Source organism: Cornus florida, unplaced genomic scaffold, assembly GCF_030987335.1.
Source record: "Cornus florida cultivar Cherokee Brave unplaced genomic scaffold, ASM3098733v1 CherokeeBrave_3.0.0_Hap2_Chr04, whole genome shotgun sequence".
In the NCBI taxonomy this organism is placed as follows: Eukaryota; Viridiplantae; Streptophyta; class Magnoliopsida; order Cornales; family Cornaceae; genus Cornus; species Cornus florida.
Window position 1 is genome coordinate 79,497,833 of NW_026775574.1, and position 15,553 is coordinate 79,513,385.

The 15,553-nt window shown below is 34.1% G+C and overlaps 1 non-coding gene across 1 annotated transcript; it reads right to left on the bottom strand.

Moving 5' to 3' along the window:
* Window positions 1-12,345: 12,345 nt before the first annotated feature.
* On the bottom strand, window positions 12,346-12,452 carry LOC132305885 (small nucleolar RNA R71). The gene has a single exon (XR_009481731.1). It is a non-coding gene; the product is annotated as a small nucleolar RNA R71 (small nucleolar RNA).
* Between the last annotated feature and the right edge of the window lie 3,101 nt (window positions 12,453-15,553).

The window sequence follows — 15,553 nt, forward strand, 5'->3', positions numbered from 1 at the left end:
GTTGCTCCAGTATCAATCCACCACTCCACTGAGGTTCCAATGACAAAAGCCTCAGTGATTACAGCAGTTAGATCTTCCTTAGCGTATTTCTTAGGCTCTTTCTGGTTCATGAGATCAGCCTTTCGTTTTCGACAATCTTTAGCAAAATGACTGATCTTATGACAATAGAAACACCCTTTGTCTTTTGCATTTGCACCAGAGCCAAAACGTATTTTGAAGCTTTCAGAAGACTTGGCTTTCAAATCATTCTTCTTGTGATTCTTCTTGACGGTTTTGTTGTGAGACCTTTCCTCAACAACATGAGCTTTTACTGTTGTTTCTTTAGAATCTTGCTTGACATCACGATTTCTGGTTTCTTCTTCAATGAAGATGTGTTGCATTAATTGCTCTAGAGTAATATCTTCCTTTTTATGCATGAGCTTATTCCGAAAATGCTTCCAAGATAGAGGGAGTTTTGTAATAATAACCCCTACATGGAAGTTCTCATCAAGAGACATTCCAGCAGCAATAATATCATTTGCTATGAGTTAAAATTTCTGTGCTTGCTCAAAGATTGACCTTCCATCTTCAATCTTGAAGCCCACATAATTAGAAGCCAAGAACTTTTTGGTGCGGGCCTCCTCAGTTGTGTAGACTAATTTGAGAATGTCCCACAACTCTTTGGCGGTCTTGCATTTCTTCAAGTATTGATCATAAAAGGTGTTGACCATACCATTAAAGATATGATTACGACAAAAGTAATCATCGTCAATCCACCTTGAGATCTTCTCGTTGATCAAACTAACTTGATTAGACGGCGTTTTGTCTCCTGGAGGAGTTGGACATGGCTCAGTCAAGACAAAAGCAATTTTCAATTGTCGAAGGAAAAATTCCATTTTTCCTTTCCAACGAAAGTAATTTTTACCATCAAAAGCCTCGATATTCGGTTGAAAAACCGAAGAAAAAGCGTTGGACAGCAACGATGATGAAGCCATTGGAGAGAAAACTATCTTCAAATTGTTGGAACCAATATATTAAAACGGGGAATATCGAGGCTTAGAGGCGCGTAATCGCTTCTTGAAGATAGTTGAAGCCTCTCCCACATGCAACGGAAGACAAGTGGCAGCACTATCTCTGGGATTCAACTAAGCCCAGATATCAAAATTGTATGTTCATGAAGGTTGCACTTCTTCTTCATGAACCTGTATATTTATCTCCGTCCGATCAACAGAAAATATGAAACTCACACACTCAAACTCAATAATTTGAAAAAACACTTTTCAAATATCTTTTAATTAAGTCTAACAAGTTTAGAGAGAGTGTATCTTGTAGGATTCGTAAACCTACTATTTATACTAGTAGTAATGGGGATGTAATTAACTTAATATTAATGAAGGTATTTAATTTCCATAAATAACATATAAGTTAAAGTAAGTTAATACATTAAATGAAGAAAAGTTTATTTATAGTTTATTAAAACTTCATTAAGACATCTGTTGGAATTTTAGGAAATTAATAAGTAATTAATTTGAAACACATAACTCCAACAGACACGACGTTGGATCACTTTCTCCGGATCTCCGTCCTATCACACTGTATCATGCTAATATTATATGTATATTTTTTTAAAATAATATTCTCGTAGAAATGATATGATGTGAAATATAAAGATAACTATAACTGCATTTGAGATAGTTTATGATTCCTATTTAAATTTTAAATTTAAAAACTCTAATATCTCTACTATATTTTTAAATTCAAACATAGATAACCATTAAATTAAAAAAAAAAAATAAATATATGTGTATATATATATATATATATATATATATACTGGTCTTACACTTTGAGTTTAAGTTTAGAATTTTTTTTCCCCAATGTGATTAATAAGATTTAATTTGGATGGTGATTAAGCATGTGTCTGTGAGTACCAACTAAAAAAAAAAAGTTATTTATTTATAATAAAATTAATTTGGATGGTGATGCGAATGGAATTTTATTTGGACAATTTGCCAGTTGTTTGGATAGAAAGTTGAAGATGACAATTAGCTGCCTGCCTCTCTAACACTGACTTTTCTTTCCTTTATTTTTTATTTTTTATTTTTTATCATGACTTATCTTTCCCCATGACAACTATTGTATTCAATTGTTTTTCATCCCTTAAATTTTTACTATGAATTAACATGTACCCTCTATTGTTTGATTGAATTGGTAGGAAAATTTAGTTATCATTATTTAAACACTCTTGCTAGGTTGTCGACAAAATTAATTATTTTGAATACAAAAGGTGGAACTCTTGAATTTTGGTGGTTTTGTATGTGGGGTTTTTGGAGGTGGCATACTTTGATATTTAATAATGTTATAATTATGAAATTATTTTCTAATCCAAATTAATTATTTTGAATACGAAAGGTGGAGGTATTGTAATTAATTTGAAAATATAGTTAAGATGTGAACTTTTTCTATTAGTCTAAATAGTCGAACTATATCTTATTTTCACTAAATATTTGGTCATTTCGTGGGATTCTTTCCATGGAATAAAAGATTTGGTGAGAGGGAAATAATAAAAATTGGGAAGCAAACAAATTTTAAGAAAGAACAACTAGTGATTATTATTATTAATATTTTACTTACCGTGTTTAGATGACTTGATCTTGCAGTTATTATCTTGAAATATTAAGTTTTAGTTCTGTTTAAGCTGCAAATGTGATTTGCAGGTGATTATAAATATATGATTTTATATTGTAGCCCTGAATCCAAACTAATGCCATTTTAAAATTGTTGTTTGCTGAACCATAATATTAATAATAAAAAACTGAGTATCATTTACAGTTTTTTGTCAGATTACAAAATGATATATTTTGAAGGCAGTGGCAGAATACTAGATTTAAAGATGAGATTTAGGAAGCAAAGAAAAAGAAATTGGAAAAAAAATGAAGAATAAACTTATTCGAGTTTTCTTTTAAGTCACAAAGAGTGTTTGATTGATAAAAATATGAATTATTTAACAGACCCCAATCAAGGTAACTTTGAAGTCATTAGACCGATTTATTGTATAAAGATTGAATTTTTGAAAAAAAATAAGAGTTTTCTTTCTACAATTATCTCTTTTTTTCTCTCTACCTCTCTACCCAAACCCTTCTATATTTATAGAATAATCAAAACTCAATTTCTTGTTAGACAATAATTATACCTCTTGCGTATAAGGAGTTATCAAATCAATCTCAACTCTAAAATAGAAACATAATGAGACAATTTCTTTCACAAATTTCAGTCTTTCAAAACAGAAAAGGAAACTAATTTATTCAATTTTGAGTCACAAACCCAACAATCTTTACCTTGGCTCAAAATTCGTCTTCACATACTCCTGCATAGCTCCACCTTGACTGAATATCTCTCTACCTTGAACCTAGTATCTTCTTTCTTCTTATCGTTCTTCATTCCGCCACACTCATCTATTCCTAGCAATGTGAAGGAAGTTTTGGGACTTGATTTAGAATAATGAACACTTGAATCAGTATAAATATCAAATTGATAAAAAATCACAACAAAGACAAGAACTGCAACCTTCTGTTATATTGTTAACATTTTATTTATCCAGATTACACAATTGGATAACTTTATAAGCATTATTGGAGTCCAAGTTCTGGTGTCTATTTTAATGAAACTTAATCATGCACTTGTATGTTTTGGCCATCAAGTAATCTTTTAATGTAACTTAATTATGCACCTGTGTTGCACTTTCTGTGTTTTTTTTTTTTATAAAAAATTTCCCTTTACCTAGGGAATTTGACTTTTTTATACATTGTCTCTATAAAATGAAATGCATTACATAAAAATTAACAATGAATAAATAAATAAATAATCAAAAGCACACCACTAGAACTTTATATATATATATATATATATAAAACAGTAGGTCCTGCAAAGTTAATAAAAAGAGGAGAAAAATAAGATTAAAGCAAGAATGAAATTGAGGAGAAAAATCGAATACCACACAATTAAGTCACTTTTAGTGGAATATCATCTTTTGGGGCCTACACTATCCTGCAACGTTACAATCAAATGGCCGTATTTGGAGGGACGGAGCCAATGAAGGGCGAGGTGGGGCATGTGCCCCTCTTAGCCTGGCCCCGCTCTCTATAATATATAGTAATTTTTAATATTTATATATATATATATATATATATAAATATTATACAGTTCTAAATTTTGTGATTTTTAAAATTATTCCTTTATTTTTTCTTTTACTCTTCAAATCCCTTAAATTTCCTTAAAAGAAAAAGTTAAATTTTTCTTCCTTAATTGAAACTTTTAACTTTTTTCTTTTAAAGTCTTCTTATTTTTCTTTTCTTTTTCAATTTTTACCTTTTAAAATTCATCTTTTTAACGTGCATATTTGAATAAATTTTTTTTTCTTCTTCTTCTTTTATATTTTGTATTTGTAATGTTTATATATATATATATATATTTTGCACGGTACCCCACCTGACTTGAAATCCTAACTTCGTCACTGCTATATGGAGATACATATATCTTTTTTTCCGAACGAATTACGAAATTTGCCAATTGATTAGATAGAAAGTTGGAGCTGATAAGTTGGTATGTGCTTGAAGTTACAAAATATGTAGCTTAATTAACATTGCTCAGGTAAATTAGTGCTTTAGTGCTTTGAATTGTTTTGGAAATTGTTTTAGACTCGACTAATATCATCAACTTGTAGTCTTGTGCCAGTGAAAATAAATGGTTTGGGACCAACTTGTGTTAGTGGAAATAAATGGATTGGGGCCGACTTGTGTTTGGAATATTTGTGAGAGCAAACCCATGTTGACGCAGCTAACACTGACTTTTCTTTCCCCTTGACAATAATGCACAATCACAAACTATATAGGACAACTATTCAATGGAATTGTTTTTCATCCAAACTGCACAAGATGTACTAACAAAATAAATTTGTTTGGTTCCCATTTTCAAAACCTATTTTTCTCAAAACTGGATTAATAAAGACATGATATCAAATAATTGTCTTATATAATTATTGTATAATATTTTTTTAGTTTTTGAATTTTTGGGAGCAAATTTTTAGAAACTCAACCAAGGCTATGTAGTTAAATAAACATGATTAAGCATTAGATTTGTCTACATGGATAGTTGTGAGAAAATACTCCGATATCGACTTTCATAAATTATATTGATGTTTAAAGTTTATCCGATAAATTATATTAATATTTGTAGTTCGTGGGATGAACCTGCCATATATTTAAATGATTGATAAAAAATGAAATTGAGGCGAAAAATGGAATACCACACAATTAAGTCTAAGTCCTTTAGTGCATTATCCATCTTTTGCCGGTGAAAATATAATTTGGACAATTGCTTTAGACTGGACTAATATCATCAACTTGTGCCAGTGAAAATAGATGGATTGGGACCAATTTGTGTCAGTGGAAATAGATGGGTTTAGAATTCTAAGAGCACACCCACGTTGACCCAGCAGCCTTCTCTCACTCTGCTATCTTTCATCCCAAGTTACAATAATGCCCTTTGACAATACCAAATTATCAATCCACATGCACATGATGAAGGATGTACGTGATTACACGTGTGGGTGTGGGTGATTACAACTTATCCTAATAATTTTATTTTAACCCTAATTTTATAATTATTTTTTTTTCACTTATGATAAGATCTTTTATCATCCCACAAAAGAAATAATAGAATTGAACAAAATAACTCATCTTTTTAGTATGGAAAACATTCAATAATAATTAAAACTTCTTGAAACTTTAAACTCCTTTGATATTAATGGTAATGTGAATGGTAATTTGGCTCTTTTTTATTTTTTATTTTTTTATTTTTTATTTTTTATTTTTTTTTAACGCTCTGAGTTTAAGTTTAGAAATTTTTTTACCCGATGCAATTAATAAGATTTTATTTGGATAGTGATGGGAAAGAAATTTCATTATAAATAAATAAATTTTTTTTTTTAGTTGGTACTTACACACACATGTATCTCCACCAGGGGCGGCTCAATATAATTTGAGGCCTTAGACGAAAAATATAAAAGTGGCCTTTTAATATCTAATATATATAGTCAATCCAATTAATCTTTCTTGTTACGTAATTGATCTTATCATTTAGAGTTATACGACTTATATTTAATGAAAAAATGAGAAAAAATATGTCAGAAATAAGAAAAAAAAAAAAAAAAAAAAAAAAGACGATAAAAGTTAAAATAAGAATATGGAAAGTTTTACAAATTATTGAAAAAAAAAAAGAAGGTAAGATAAATTAGAAATATTTTGTCCTCTATTAAATTTCTATTGGATAGAGTCTAATAATCGATAAAAAAAAAAAAATTTAATAAAAAAAAAAAATTGAGGTTATAATATAAAGAAAAAAAAAGAAGAAAACTGAGGCCTTTTTATTGCGCAGAGTTTAATAATAAAAAAGAAATAACATTTTTTGGAAGGTTATAATATAAACAAATAAAAAAAATTGAAAGTTACAATATAAGGAAATACGAATTTGGGGGCCTTTATATTGGCTCGAGTGATGATAGAAAGGAAATAAAAATTTTAGGAAGGATATAAAAAATAAATAAAATAAAATTGGGACCTTCTTATTGGCTGGGGCCTTAGGCAATCGCCTAAGTCGCCTAAAGATCTAGCCGCCCCTGCTTTCCACTGAGGTTCGAATCCCTAACCTTCCTTTGGGAAACAAGAGTCTAGTACCGCAGCAACTCAATAAATTAAAAATAAAAAAAGGAAAAAAAGAAGAAACACATTTATGATTAATTAAATAATTAATCTTCATTAAACTTTTTATCGCAACTTACATATATACTATATTCCTTGCGTTGTCCATATACGAGAAAGATTTTCATCTTCACTTCAATCTGTATAATATTAGATATTTTTCAACTTTAAGTCTAAATATTATTATTTCTATTTGATTATTAGTTTTGTCCAATACTTCAAACCACTCACTCAAATACATTAAATATAAAATTCTCTACCATTCCGAATGGTATTACAAATAACTATTTAGCTACCCTCATCTCAAAACCAGTCAATTCCTCTCAATTGTGAATGGCATTATCATGCATACGATGCTCATTCATTTTATGTTTTAACAAATATGCTTGTCTAATCACTCATGGGCAGTTTATTCTAGAAAGTAGATGAAGGTTGAAATTTCATAATGCAATTCAAGATGTATATACTTGAAGGCGCAGATCCATCCATGCCCAATAAGGGCAAACCCACCCAACCCCAGTGGCGAGCCTAGTATCACAACCCAGTCCAAAGAGGGGTCCGAGCCTAAAGAAAATCCTTCCAAGTCTGTACCAGCTATCTAATAATTCCAGCCCACGTTAAGATGAGCCCATGAAACCCAATACATGGGAGCCAAGAAAGTCAATTAGGGTAGAGTAAAAAAGATATAAAGGGAAAGGAGTAAGAAAAAGAAAAGGAGCATGTAAGATAACTTTTTGTACCTACACCTTAATTGGCGCTGTCTGTGGGAACTGACGAGTGAGATCTCGTGGTTTTTTTATTCGATTCATGACACAGCTACGTTCTCGGACTATGATCAGAGAAGAAAACATGCAACAATAAGAAGGTAATTGGAATGATCGATAGGAAGAGCTCTGGTAGCTAGTCCAGGCCTTGCGCAGGGAGAATGAGAAGGTAGTGGAGACCTTGCACAAGGAGAACGCTGAACTCCAATCTCATCTAGAGTGTGAAATGATACCCCGTCCACCATAGCTAGCTGTAGATCTGGAGGCCACGAATAAGGCAGACTCGTAGAACTATCAAGCTAGATCTATGTATCTAGATCCATGCCTGCGAGAATTAGAACCAGAATATAAGGATCTAACAACCGAGCAGGAGGGCACCAACAAGACTGCTACTCAAAAATCGAATGCAACCCAGGTGTTCGAAGAAATGTCTAAGGCAGATATTCGAACACAAGTTCAGCATGAGGTGGGTGAACAGCTTAAAGAGTTGAAAGCACCAACACCAGTTGATATAGCTACAAAAGCCTCCAATGATATAGTCGACTCGCCTTTTATAGAAGAAATACTTAAAGGGCCCAAGCCAAGAAAGTTTGTCATTTCGGTGTCCGGCTCGTTCGATGGGTCCGGAGATCCATTGGACCATGTCTATCATGTGCTGTTAAAAATGGCGACACACAATGAGGACGACGTCTAATGTGCAAAGTGTTCCCAACAAGCCTCGTTAGACCAGCCCTCAAATGGTTCAACCACTTACCAAAAGGGTTGATCGGAAGCTTTCGCTGGTTGTGCGATGTATTCATGGTGTCGTACTTCGACAATTTGCAAATCTAGAAGATTGTACCAAACCTATTCACTATGAAACAACAAAAGGGGGAGAGCTTGCAAGCTTTCCTCACTAGATTCAATCTGGAGATGAGCATGATCGAGGAATGCGATCAGAGGGCGGCGGTTGAAGCCTTTAAGCTGGCCCTTGTCTCGGGGATGATTTTTCATGGAGCCTTGGTGCTTAAAACCCCAAAGAATATGGGCAATCTAAGTGCTAAAGCTCAAGGATATATACAGATGGAGGAGGAAGAAGCGACTCGAATGTAGAGAACCACTATGGTTGCCGTGGAGAACTGATCGTGTGACAAGATGAAAAGCACTAGTTCAACCCTCTCATATATTGTGGAGGCCATTGTAATACCCCTAATTTTAAAATGATAGTTTCGGTATTTTAATTAATGTGTTTATTATATTTTTATTGAATTATTTGGATTTTTGCTTAATTGATTTATTTGTTTAATTGATTTTGTTGTTTACTTGAATTATATGCTTATGTGGAGTGTTATAAATTGTTTTATTTGTTTTATTTATTTAACTGATTTATTTGTTTTAATTGAATTTTGTGCTTAGGTGGACTTACATTAAATGGTTAAATTAAATGTTTTAAAACGGAGTTGGGCTTGGATATGGGATTTTATGGGTGCAGTTATTACCCATGGATGGATATACATGTCTATATATATATATGTATGTATAGGATTAAGTTAACTATTAGGATTTATTAGTAATTACATTTGTACTATTTAATTAATAATGATTTTAGGGTTTTATATTTTTATGTTGTCGCCAACTTATATTGGGGTTTGAATTAGGTTATAGTTAAAGCTTATAGATATACGATTATTATCAGCTTAAGGTTGGGATGCCTATATATGTATTCTTGTTTACGTCTGCTAGGGTTGGGAAAATGATGAGTGCTGAAAAGTGCGTATTTAAACTCCTTAAGTTTAGGTATTCTAGAACCTTTATCTATCTTATTTTACCATTTTGAATTGACTTTGTGTTATTTTCATTTTCAGGTACTTATCCCCAAAATAAGCTAACTCAGCTAAATAAGAGTAAAATTGAAGCAATTCTGGGATGAATCAAAGAAAGGAGCAAAGAAGAGAAAAATGAAGCAAATGGTGGAATTTCACCAACTTCGATCAATCTCAAGAAAAGTTAGATCGATCCAACTTTCATCGATCTCAGCACTTCAAGATGGATCTGAGCCATATTTGTTCCTATTCAAAAATCTTAAAGTTCGATCGATCCAACCTCATTCTATAATCAATCGAACCATCTTGTCCTGATCCAAATGATTGATCTTATCCAGTTGTACCACTCTACCAACCACTTTTGTCCTTTTTCCCATAAATATCTCCAAAATATCTCAGATTTGTTTTTATCCAAAAAGGCGCTGCCATCGTGGATCGATCCAGCCTAAGTTCAATAGATCTCAGCATGTTCGATCGATCCAAGTCCAAGGTTCGATCGATCGAACTTCCTCCAGTGCGAAAAAGTTAAATTTCCAGCTCACAAATAGTTGTCTTTTATCCAATCATTGGGGAATATTTGCTATACGACCCCAGCTCATTTTGGGTGTCATTTGACCTACCTATATAAGGATAATGATTACTTTTTACAATATAGCATATCATACCTTGTGGATTCATCTTGGGGGTGTGGAGAAAATTCTTAGTAAGGAAGCAAAAGAGGAAGAGAGGCTAGAGACATTATTGGAGACTCTTCATCAACCAAGGAGCAGATTTCTTCCATGGAGCTTACCCTTGAGGGTTGGAGGACATCATCCATGAGTGGCTAGACATCCTCTTGGGGCTAGAGTTATCCCTAAGCATGCTTTCTATTTCTTAATTTATGTATTTTTGAGGGGATTTGTATTGTGATTCATGTCTTGACACTTATATATATATAGATCATGTTTCTTCAATGATTTATGTGGTTTAATGTTTCCAATTGATCATTTCATTCTATCCATATGTCTATGTATGCTAGAATAGATGTTCATGTGCTTGCCTCTATTTCTTGTGTTATTGATGCATGTCTATGTGTGTTGATGCTATAGATCTAGAGATTGTCAAGACATAGTGCTTAATGTCATGTTCTTGTGGTTTATTTGATGGTTCATACTCATTTCTTGATGGATTGTACCTCTTCCTTAGTTTAATTAGTTTAATTTCATGCCATTAGCTTAGTTGTAGTGTAGTTGTTAAATGGGATGACAATCCATGCTTGTTGTTGATGTTCCATACTTATGAAAGCAAGTAACATGTATCTCTAACCTTGTGATGTGTTTGGATTGTGAGCTTAAAGAAAGGATTAATGGCTTAATTTGATATGTTGTGCTATCCACCATGTTGTTTAGACAATATATGCTTAATTTGTCATCCATGCTTGTTGGAACAACCACACACACACACCTCTTGTTGCAATACATGTTCTCTCCCTCATTAATCATTCATTAAAGGTGTAGAAAAGTATGCTTAGTGGTGATCTCTAAACCCCAAGATCTCTCTCTCTCTCATTTATTCTCTCTATTTCATTATTGCTTACTTCAATTTAATTTGCATCTAATTTAATCCAACCAACCAACTACCATTTTGATCACTCGATCTACTAACCCTAATCTTGGTTCCTCAACCTAGTGCGACCCTCAATCCCTTGGGACGATCCCTACTCGCCCTAGCTATATTTTTAGTGAAAGGTAGTAGTGGCAGTTTCTAAATGTAAAACTTGGTCACATTGCACAAACTTTGGGTTTGAATTGACGACACACCAAGTTTTTAGCGCCTTTGCCGGGGATTGATTGATTGGCAACGTCGTATTTGTGGAATCAATTAGGAATTAGTACTCTTTTGATCGTGTCTTTACTTTGATTTCAATTTTTGTTACTTATTGTGTTTGTTCTTATTTGACCAGGAGCATTGAGCTAGGAAGCAAGCGAAGGAGCATTCAAGCAAAGAAGCTAAGCAAGCAAAGGAGCATTCAAGCAAAGGAGCTAAGCAAGCAAAGGAGCATTCAAGCAAGCAAAGGAAAAAATGCTAAAATCATAAAAAAAAATTGCTAAGCTAAGCTATAAATTTGGAGTTGAAGTGCTAAAGGACCTTTGTGAGCTTTTCTTTACTCAAAGCCTTAGTTAAATCGTCGGCCCGCGTGGAGGCTTGTATTTCAATTCTTAGATAAATTGTGAGCCCACGTGGAGGCAATTTACTTTTCTTGCATATTGTTTAAGCATGGGAGTATGGGAACATTAAATGTGGAGGAAGGTTGTTGATTGTTGTTATTGCTTGTTGTGTTACATTGTGCATGCATGGTCGTAGATCATTGAGACCCACTCTTATCCCTTTAAATTTTCATCTTGAATCCATTGTTCGAAACCCTAGGGGAAGAGGTAGTTCTAGTCAATCCATTTCATCAATGGAAGGACACAATAAGGACCATGTGGAGGACCTTGGTCATATAGACCAACAAGGTATCCTCCACCCCAATGTGCATCATGATAACATGTAAGTTTCATTAAGCATGCCAAGGCCATATGTTCATCCACCACAACAATAAGGCCAAGTTCCAGTGGGAATGCCAAGGCCAATCTATGCTCCACCACCTCCCATCATTCAAGGCAACCAAGGTGCCCATGTTGCACCCCCAATTGCTAATCCTCCCCTTGCTTTAAGAGATCACTATGTGCCTAATGAATATAAGGCACCCATATGCATTCAATTGCCACCATTTAGAGCACACCATTATGAAATCAAGCCACAAACCATTCAAATGCTTCCTAATTATCATGGACTTCCAAGTGAAGAACCTTACAAGCATTTGGATGAGTTTCTTGAAGTATGTTCCACCATAAAATATACGGACATACCGGAGGAGGTCTTAAGGCTTAAATTTTTTCCATTCACCCTTAAAGACAAGGCAAAATATTGGTTTAACAATCTTAGGCCTTTTCAATAACTTCTTGGGCGAAAATGCAACAAGAGTTTTTAAAGAAGTACTATCCGGTTTCTAAGACCAATGCCATGAGAACCTTAATTCGAGAATTTTCACATGGGGATGGAGAAACATTTCATGAGGCATGGGAACGCTTTAATGAATTGCTTAGGAAGTGTCCACATCATGACATGCCCAAATGGCAATTAGTTTAATATTTCTTTGAGAGCTTATCGGACAATTACAAATGCATGGTTGATGTTTCCATGGGTGGCTCTTACATTGATAGTCATGAGGATGACGTGTGGCGTCTTTATGAGAGCATGAGTGAAAATTCTTTGCATCGTACTTTATCTTCAAAGAATGGTAGAAATTCTAGTGGTAGGAAGAGTGTTGGCTTACATGAAGTCAACCATTCCAATGAAATTGCCGCCAAAATGAAATCATTATCTCAAAGGTTTGATCAATTTTTGATCAACCAAAACTCGGCGAATCAAGTATCTTCCTTCCCTAACCATTCTCATCATGCATCTAATGAGACATGTATGACTTGTTCAAGTGTTTTACATTTTACTTCCAATTGTCCCCAGGGACATGTGCAAAGTGAGCATCATGCACAAGCAAATGCTGTTTTTGCTAATCAGGGAACAATCCTTATGGAAGTCATTACAATCCAAGTTGGAGGAATCACCCGAATTTCTCTTGGAAAAACCAAGGGGTGGGGCTCAAACCCTTTCCAAGGCGGTTTTCAAGGAAAGTACATTGAACTTCCAATGCAAAGCCAAGGTTCCCAAGGTTTTAGATCATCATACCAATCACAAGGAAACCAATTTTCAAATTCTCATTTTTCCAATCAACCATCATATTCCCGAGGTAATGTTAGAAGTCCCGTTTTTGAAGAGAAAGTTTTGATCGCTTTGGGCACTTTAGAGGCAAACACACAATTGTTTCATTCTCACTCTCAATCCATTGCAAAGCTAGAAACCCAAGTAGGATAAATAGCTAGTACTTTGAATGCAAGAGAGAAGGGAAAAATGCCTTTGAATGCCCTACAAAAGCAACAATGTGTTGTGGAGACTCATTCCTCATCGGAAGGTTACACAATAGAGCATGTCAATGTGGTAACTACCTTGAGAAGTGGAAGGATTGTGGACAACCAAGTAAGTGTATCCAATGAAGAGAGTGAACCTTTGCAACCACAAGTTGACACCCGTCCCGTTTCATATCATATTCCTCCTTCATTGCATGTGCATGACCATATAAATGAGAATGTGTTGAAAAGTGATTTTGAAAAGAAAGATGTGCAAAATGATTTGAAAACTTCTTGTGTTGAAGAGACTTCAAAGAAAAATTCTGAAAAGGGTTTTGAACCAAAAGCTCCATTTCTGGATGCCTTAAAAGGATCTATTTCAAATGACAAACAAAATGCCAAAATAAATGAAATCATGAACGTGTTTAGGCAAGTGAAAGTCAATCTTCCACTTTTGGATGCCATCAAGCAAATTCCAGCTTATGCCAAATTCTTGAAGGACTTGTGCACCCAAAAGAGGAAGAATAAAAGCCAAGCACCTAGAAAAGTGGTCTTAACCGAGCAAGTGAGCTCAATTTTGCAGCATAACACTCTTCCAAAGTTTAAGGACCCCGATTCACCTACCACTTCATGCATCATTGGTGATCATATCATTAATCGGGCTCTTCTTGACCTTGGAGCAAGTGTTAATCTTCTTCCATACTCGGTATATGTCAAATTAGGCTTAGGAGACTTGAAACTGACGTCGGTAGTTTTACAACTTGCCGACCGATCAATAAAAAAGCTTAGGGTTGTCATTGAGGATGTCTTAATTAAAATAGATAAATTCTTCTTTCCCATTGATTTCGTTGTCATTGACACGGAACCGGTTCTAAATCCTAAGAGCCAAATTCCCGTTATCCTTGGCAGTCCTTTCCTGGCAACCGCGAATGCCAACATCAATTGTAGGACGGGGATAATGAAGATCTCATTTGGCCACATGAAGGTAAAGTTGAATATTTTTAATCCAACCCCCAATTCATTTGACAAGTATGAAGAGATTAATGTTGTAGAGAAATGTCATGACCTTAAAAGTGAAGGAATTGAGTTTTTGTGTGAGACCAAGGTTTCCAAAAGTCCATCTTCAACCCTGCATTCTAAGAAAGTTGTTTCTAAATCTTGTTTTGAAAGGGCGTGGAAGCCCAAAGATTGCATTGACCAAGGACCGAAAACGTCTTTTGAGCTTAATCCAACAAGTTCCTTAAAGAACCATTTGTTGGCTGGAGTTCAAAGCACTTATCACCCCATTGAGGAGGGGATGCACTACAAGATGTTTGATCTAGGCTAAAAGAGCCCAACATCTTGCTAAAGACGTTAAAAACTAGCAAGACATTTCGTAGGGTGTCAAAACCCTATTCCTCCATCATTTCTATCTTTAATTTCATTTCTTGTGAAGTCTAGATATTGGCTTTGGGTTCATATGCATTGCTAGGAACTGTGATTAGGATCGCATGCACTTTTATGTTGGAATTGAGCATTTCGCAAAAGTTCGATCGATCTCAAATGAGAGTTCGATCGATCGAACTTCTACCTGCATCCAACACTTAGAAAATTTTCAACCTGCATCCACCTGCATCCAAATCACCTCTCTGTCCCATCGATCAAATTTGTTCTCAGATTGATCGTAAGTCCTTAAATCGATCCAAACTTCAAGTTCGATCGATCTTGAGTTCCAACATTTAGAAAAATTTCTGAACCCAAAAACCTGCATATTTTTAGCTCTCTGTCAGATCGATCGAATATTTATTCAGATCGATCTCATTTCTGGAATTCATTGCTTTGACTTTGTTTTGACTTCTAAATATTAAAATTCCAAAAATATATATATATATTTTATTATTTTATTTTCCAAAAATCCCAAAAAGATTTTATTTTATTTTAATTATTCAAAAATCCAAAATTTTTTTATTTTCAATTTTTAACTTTAAGTTTTAAATTTTTTAATTTTCTTCAAAAAAAAAAAAAAAAAAAAATCTCAAAAATTTCAAAAATACTTGAGGAAAGATCGATGTCAGTTCGATCGATCTGAGGATTCAGTTCGATCGATCGAACTGGCAAAAGGAAGTTTTTTTTTAAAAAAAATGAAACCGAGGGTTTCTAGATCAATTCCAAAGATCGATCTAACCCTCTCTTAAACCCTATCCCTCTCATCGCCGCTGCAACCATCCACTCTCCCATATCCCGCGAGACCTCCGGCGAGTATCCAGAGCGTCGTTTCTCTCGCT